The sequence below is a fragment of the Coregonus clupeaformis genome, unplaced genomic scaffold, assembly GCF_020615455.1.
Source record: "Coregonus clupeaformis isolate EN_2021a unplaced genomic scaffold, ASM2061545v1 scaf0010, whole genome shotgun sequence".
NCBI lineage: Eukaryota > Metazoa > Chordata > Actinopteri > Salmoniformes > Salmonidae > Coregonus > Coregonus clupeaformis.
Genome location: NW_025533465.1, coordinates 1282150 through 1290652, shown reverse-complemented (window position 1 = coordinate 1290652; position 8503 = coordinate 1282150).

Genomic DNA, 8503 nt, shown 5'->3' with positions numbered 1-8503 from the left:
AGAACTGGGAAATGTTCAGCTTCCAGGAATTGTGTACAGATCCTTGCGACATGGGGCCGTGCATTATCATGTTGAAACATGAGGTGATGGCGGCGGATAAATGGCACGACAATTGGCCTCAGGATCTTGTCACGGTATCTCTGTGCATTCAAATTGCCATTGATAAAATTCTATTGTGTTTGTTGTCCGTAGTTTATGCCTGCCAATACCATAATCCCACCGCCACCATGGGGCACTCTGTTCACAACATTGACATCAGCAAACCGCTCGCCCACACAACGCCATACATGTGGTCTGCGGTTGGACATACAGCCAAATTCTCTAAAACGAAGATGGAGGCGGCTTATGGTAGAGAAATAAACGTGACATTTTCTGGCAACAGCTCTGGTGGACAATCCTGCAGTCAGCATGACAATTGCAAACTCCCTCAACTTGAGACATCTGCGGTATTGTGTTGTGTGACAAAACTGCACATTTTAGAGTGCCCTTTTATTGTCCCCAGCACAAGGTGCACCTGTGTAAATATCATGCTGTTTAATCAGCTTCTTGATATGCCACACCTGTCAGGTGGATGGATTATCTTGGCGAAGGACAAACGCTCACTAACAGAGATGTAAACAAATTTCTGCACAAAATTTGAGAGATATATGCTTTTTGTGCATATGGAACATTTCTGGGATCTTTTATTTCATCTCATGAAACATGGGACCAACACTTTACATGTTGCATTTATATTTTTGTTAATTATATTTCAATTTCAAAAATAGTTACTATTTATGTTTGAATGCAGTGGCTAAGTGTTCTTTATTTTCTTTCATGAAGCATTGTTTGTAATTGTTTTTTGTCCGTAATTGTTTTTTGTCCGTTTTGTGTAACTGTCAGCAACATACAGTGGGGAGAACAAGTATTTGATACACTGCCGATTTGCAGGTTTTCCTACTTACAAAGCATGTAGAGGTCTGTAATTTTTTATCATAGGTACACTTCAACTGTGAGAGACGGAATCTAAAACAAAAATCCAGAAAATCACATTGTATGATTTTTAAGTAATTAATTTACATTTTATTGCATGACATAAGTATTTGATCACCTACCAACCAGTAAGAAGTAAAAATTCCGGCTCTCACAGACCTGTTAGTTTTTCTTTAAGAACCCCTCCTGTTCTCCACTCATTACCTGTATTAACTGCACCTGTTTGAACTTGTTACCTGTATAAAAGACACCTGTCCACACACTCAATCAAACAGACTCCAACCTCTCCACAATGGCCAAGACCAGAGAGCTAGGTATGGACATCAGGGATAAAATTGTAGACATGCACAAGGCTGGGATGGGCTACAGGACAATAGGCAAGCAGCTTGGTGAGAAGGCAACAACTGTTGGCGCAATTATTAGAAAATGGAAGAAGTTCAAGATGACGGTCAATCACCCTCGGTCTGGGGCTCCATGCAAGATCTCACCTCGTGGGGCATCAATGATCATGAGGAAGGTGAGGGATCAGCCCAGAACTACACGGCAGGACCTGGTCAATTACCTGAAGAGAGCTGGGACCACAGTCTCAAAGAAAACCATTAGTAACACACAATGCCGTCATGGATTAAAATCCTGCAGCACACGCAAGGTCCCCCTGCTCAAGCCAGCGCATGTCCAGGCCCGTCTGAAGTTTGCCAATGACCATCTGGATGATCCAGAGGAGGAATGGGAGAAGGTCATGTGGTCTGATGAGACAAAAATATAGCTTTTTGGTCTAAACTCCACTCGCCGTGTTTGGAGGAAGAAGAAGGATGAGTACAACCCCAAGAACACCATCCCAACCGGGAAGCATGGAGGTGGAAACATAATTATTTGGGGATGCTTTTCTGCAAAGGGGACAGGACGACTGCACCGTATTGAGGGGAGGATGGATGGGGCCATGTATCGCGAGATCTTGGCCAACAACCTCCTTCCCTCAGTAAGAGCATTGAAGATGGGTCGTGGCTGGGTCTTCCAGCATGACAACGACCCGAAACACACAGCCAGGGCAACTAAGGAGTGGCTCTGTAAGAAGCATCTCAAGGTCCTGGAGTGGCCTAGCCAGTCTCCGGACCTGAACCCAATAGAAAATCTTTGGAGGGAGCTGAAAGTCCGTATTGCCCAGCGACAGCCCCAAAACCTGAAGGATCTGGAGAAGGTAAGGAGGAGTGGGCCAAAATCCCTGCTGCAGTGTGTGCAAACCTGGTCAAGACCTACAGGAAACGTATGATCTCTGTAATTGCAAACAAAGGTTTCTGTACCAAATATTAAGTTCTGCTTTTCTGATGTATCAAATACTTATGTCATGCAATAAAATGCAAATGAATTACTTAAAAATCATACAATGTGATTTTCTGGATTTTTGTTTTAGATTCCGCCTCTCACAGTTGAAGTGTACCTATGATAAAAATTACAGACCTCTACATGCTTTGTAAGTAGGAAAACCTGCAAAATCGGCAGTGTATCAAATACTTGTTCTCCCCACTGTATCTAGTCCTGTGAAAGCACTGTTGCACTTAAGAAAGGAGCAAATATCTAAGAATCCATTTGTGTACTTGTGTCAATGTCTTTTGTACTGTTACCTACTACTATACAAGCAAACCTAAACCTTGAGCCTTTAATAGACTGCTTGTTGTTTTCATATCTGTCTCAGACTATATCCCTATAAATGGGCCTAGAATCTGTTTCGATTAAATGTTACAATTTGATGGGGAACAGCTTGGCAAGTATGCTTGTGCTTCCGGCACAGTCATTGGAACAAATACATATTCATTTCCACGATGAAGATAAAATGTAGAATAGTAGACTATAGGAAAGTATGCTGTATTTTTCTGGATTTCTCTGCAGCTCTTGGGAATGTGATATCTGTGCTGTTGCTCTCCCAAAAACATTCACTAGATGTCACTGTAGTATAATGAAGAGTCTATTGCGTATGAGTACAACTCCTAAAATCAAGATGCAGGGTTTTACAGACAACTGCTATTGAATGGGGGCCTTTCTCCCATAGTCAAATTATACATGCTTGCGGCTCTGATAGACACTTTGCCTCTTGAAATGAATCACAGTAAATAATATTATACAGTCAGACTGATAGTTCAGTTGTGCCCTCTCCTTGGCTTTATAATAATAATATGTCATTTAGCAGACGCTTTTATCCAAAGCGACTTACAGTCATGCGTGCATACATTTTTACGTATGGGTGGTCCCGGGGATCGAACCCACTACCCTGGCATTACAAGCGCCATGCGCTACCTATTGAGCTACATAGGACTTGTCACAGATACAGTACCAGTCAAAAGTTTGGACACATCTACTCATTCAAAGGTTTTTCTTTATTTTTACTATTTTCTACATTGTAGAATAATAGTGAAGACATCAAAACTATGAAATAACACATATGGAATCATGTAGTAACCAATAAAGTGTTAAACAAATCAAAATATATTTTATATTCTTCAAAGTAGCCACACTTTGCCTTGATGACAGCTTTACACACTCTTCGCATTCTCTCAACCAGCTTCATGAGGTAGTCACCTGGAATGCATTTCAATTAACAGGTGTGCTTTGTTAAAAGTTAATTTGTGGAATTTATTTCCTGCTTAATGCATTTGAGCCAATCAGTTGTGTTGTGACAAGGTAGGGGTGGTATATAGAAGATAGCCCTATTTGGTAAAAGACCAAGTCCATATTATGGCAAGAACAGCTCAAATAAGCAAAGAGAAACAACAGTCCATCATTACTTTATGACATGAAGGTCAGTCAGTTTCTTCAACTGCAGTCGCAAAAACCATCAAGCGCTATGATGAAACTGGCTCTAATGAGGACCGCCACAGGAAAGGAAGAACCAGAGTTACCTCTGCTGCAGAGGATAAGTTCATTAGAGTTACCAGCCTCAGAAATAGGCAATTAACTGCACCTCAGATTGCAGCACAAATAAATGCTTCACAGAGTTCAAGTAACAGCTTCTATCTCAAGGCCATCAGACTCTTAAACAGCCATCACTAGCACATTAGAGGCTGCTGCCTATAGACATAGACTAGAAATCACTGGCCACTTTAATAATGTTTACATATCTTGCATTACTCATCACATATGTATATACTGTATTCTATCCTATTCTATGGTATCTTAGTCACTTTAATAATGTTGACATATCTTGCATTACTCACCTCATATGTATATACTGTATTCTATACTATTCTACTGTATCTTAGTCCATGCCGCTCTGACATCGCTCGTCCATATATGTATATATTCTTAATTCATTCCTAACTTAGATTTGTGTATATTGGGTATATGTTGTGAAATTGTTAGATATTACTTGTTAGATATTACTGCACTGTCGGAGCTAGAAGCACAAGCATTTCGCTACACCCGCAATAACATCTGCTAAACACGTGCATGTGACCAATACAATTTGATTTGATTTGATCAACTGTTCAGAGGAGACTGCGTGAATCAGGCCTTCATGTTCGAATTGCTGCAAAGAACCACTACTAAAGAAGAAGACTTGCTTGGGCCAAGAAACACGAGCAACGGACATTAGACCAGTGGAAATCTGTCCTTTGGTCTGATGAGTCCAAATTTGAGATTTTTGGTTCCAACCGCCGTGTCTTTGTGAGACACAGAGTAGGTGAATGGATGATCTCCGCATGTGTGGTTCCCATCGTGAAGCATGGATGGTGCTTCGTGTGGGGGTGCTTTGCTGGTGAGGGAGGGGGGGGATTCAGGGTAAACTCCGCTAACAAATTATTTGGCCTGGTGTGATAAGCGGTTGTATGTAAATTCCTTTTTGTTTCTGGATTTTAAGGAGCAACTCTGTGATGTAGAGCTGTCTTATTTTCGAATTCCTTATTGAATTCATATAATTCCCATAAACCCCAGAGAAAATTAATGTAATTGTAAGGCGTTGTATGTATTGAAGGAAATTATTTGTGGTAGTTCATCAATATGAGCCATTACAGACCACTTTACTCTGAACCTTCATTACAACTATTGCAATTGATGGAGTAGTGAAAACTTGCATCAATTCATACCTATACTGAGATCATTTCTGTTCTACTTCACCCTGCCAGATGACATTTTCCACACCTCTGATCTCCCCTGGGATTAGCACCATGGTGCTATGACCCTGACAGGCCATTTTGTGGTTTCATTTGAAGTAAAATGTGTTTTTCAGTAAAAAAGGGTAACATGCAACATAAACTTTATTAGACAACATTACATTCTATAGCTTTTGCAACACTTAGCTTAATTTACAGTGAGGGAAAAAAGTATTTGATCCCCTGCTGATTTTGTACGTTTGCCTACTGACAAAGAAATTATCAGTCTATAATTTTAATGGTAGGTTTATTTGAACAATGAGTGACAGAATAACAAAAACAAAATCCAGAAAAACGCATGTCAAAAATGTTATCAATTGATTTGCATATTAATGAGGGAAATAAGTATTAGACCCCCTCTCAATCAGAAAGATTTCTGGCTCCCAGGTGTCTTTTATACAGGTAACGAGCTGAGATTAGGAGCACACTCTTAAAGGGAGTGCTCCTAATCTCCGCTTGTTACCTGTATAAAAGACACCTGTCCTCAGAAGCAATCAATCATTCAGATTCCAAACTCTCCACCATGGCCAAGACCAAAGAGCTCTCCAAGGATGTCAGGGACAAGATTGTAGACCTACACAAGGCTGGAATGGGCTACAAGACCATCGCCAAGCAGCTTGGTGAGAAGGTGACAACAGTTGGTGCGATTATTCGCAAATGGAAGAAACACAAAATAACTGTCAATCTCCCTCAGCCTGGGGCTCCATGCAAGATCTCACCTCGTGGAGTTGCAATGATCATGAGAATGGTGAGGAATCAGCCCAGAACTACACTTGTCAATGATCTCAAGGCAGCTGGGACCATAGTTACCAAGAAAACAATTGGTAACACACTACGCCGTGAAGGCTTGAAATCCTGCAGCGCTCGCAAGGTCCCCCTGCTCAAGACAGCACATATACAGGCCTGTCTGAAGTTTGCCAATGAACATCTGAATGATTCAGAGGAGAACTGGGTGAAAGTGTTGTGGTCAGATGAGACCAAAATTGAGCTCTTTGGCATCAACTCAACTCGCCATGTTTGGAGGAGGAATGCTGCCTATGACCCCAAGAACACCATCCCCACCGTCAAACATGGAGGTGGAAACATTATGCTTTGGGGGTGTTTTTCTGCTAAGGGGACAGAACAACTTCACCGCATCAAAGGGACGATGGACGGCGCAATGTACCGTCAAATCTTGGGTGAGAACCTCCTTCCCTCAGCCAGGGCATTGAAAATGGGTCGTGGATGGGTATTCCAGCATGACAATGACCCAAAACACACGGCCAAGGCAACAAAGGAGTGGCTCAAGAAGAAGCACATTAAGGTCCTGGAGTGGCCTAGCCAGTCTCCAGACCTTAATCCCATAGAAAATCTGTGGAGGGAGCTGAAGGTTCGAGTTGCCAAAACGTCAGGCTCGAAATCTTAATGACTTGGAGAAGATCTGCAAAGAGGAGTGGGACAAAATCCCTCCTGAGATGTGTGCAAACCTGGTGGCCAGCTACAAGAAACGTCTGACCTCTGTGATTGCCAACAAGGGTTTTGCCACCAAGTACTAAGTCATGTTTTGCAGAGGGGCCAAATACTTATTTATTTATTTATAACATTTTTGACATGCGTTTTTCTGGATTTTTTTGCTGTTATTCTGTCTCTCACTGTTCAAATAAACCTACCATAAAAATTATAGACTGATCATGTCTTTGTCAGTGGGCAAACGTACAAAATCAGCAGGGGATCAAATACTTTTTTCCCTCACTGTAGGTCCCCAGACAATTGGGGAAATAATATACAGTTGAAGTCGAAAGTTTACATACACTTAGGTTGGAGTCATTAAAACTCATTACCACTCCACACATTTCTTGTTAACAAACTATAGTTTTGGCAAGTCGGTTAGGACATCTACTTTGTGCACGACACAAGTAATTTTTCCAACAATTGTTTACAGACAGATTATTTCACTTATAATTTACTGTATCACAATTCCAGTGGGTCAGAAGTTTACAAACACTAAGTTGACTGTGCCTTTAAACAGCTTGGAAAATTCCAGAAAATGATGTCATGGCTTTAGAAGCTTCTGATAGGCTAATTGACATCATTTGAGTCAATTGGAGGTGTACCTGTGGATGTATTTCAAGGCCTACCTTCAAACTCAGTGCCTCTTTGCTTGACATCATGGGAAAATTAAAATAAATCAGCCAAGACCTCAGAAAAAGAATTGTCGACCTCCACAAGTCTGGTTCATCCTTGGGAGCAATTTCCAAATGCCTGAAGGTACCACGTTCATCTGTACAAACAATAGTACACAAGTATAAACACCATGGGACCACGCAGCTGTCATACCGCTCAGGAAGGAGAGGGGTTCTGTCTCCTAGAGATGAACGTACTTTTGTGCGAAAAGTGCAAATCAATCCCAGAACAACAGCAAAGGACCTTGTGAAGATGCTGGAGGAAACAGGTACAAACGTATCTATATCCACAGTAAAATAAGTCCTATATCGACATAACCTGAAAGGCCACTCAGCAAGGAAGAAGCCACTGCTCCAAAACTGCCATAAAAAAGTCAGACTACGGTTTGCAACTGTACATGGGGACAAAGATCATACTTTTTGGAGAAATGTCCTCTGGTCTGATGAAACAAAAATAGAACTGTTTGGCCATAATGACCATCGTTATGTTTGGAGGAAAAAGGGGGGACTTGCAAGCCGAAGAACACCATTCCAACCGTGAAGCACGGGGTGGCAGCATTATGCTGTGGGGTGCTTTGCTGCAGGAGGGACTGGTGCACTTCACAAAATAAATGGCATCATGAGGAAGGAAAATTATGTGGATATATTGAAGCAACATCTCAAGACATCAGTCAGGAAGTTAAAGCTTGGTCGCAAATGGGTCTTCCAAATGGACAATGACCCCAAGCATACTTCCAAAGTTGTGGCAAAATGGCTTAAGGACAACAAAGTCAAGGTATTGGAGTGGCCATCACAAAGCCCTGACCTCAATCCTATAGAGAATTTGTGGGCAGAACTAAAAAAGCTTGTGCGAGCAAGGAGGCCTACAAACCTGACTCAGTTACACCAGCTCTGTCAGGAGGAATGGGCCAAAATTCACCCAACTTATTGTGGGAAGCTTGTGGAAGGCTACGCGGAACGTTTGACCCAAGTTAAACAATTTAAAGGCAATGCTACCAAGTACTAATTGAGTGTATGTAAACTTCTGACCCACTGGGAATGTGATTAAATAAATAAAATCTGAAATAAATAATTCTCTCTACTATTATTCTGACATTTCACATTCTTAAAATAAAGTGGTGATCCTAACTGACCTAAGACAGGGAATGTTTACTAGGATTAAATGTCAGGAATTGTGAAAAACTGAGTTTAACATCTATTTGGCTAAGGTGTATGTAAACATCCGAC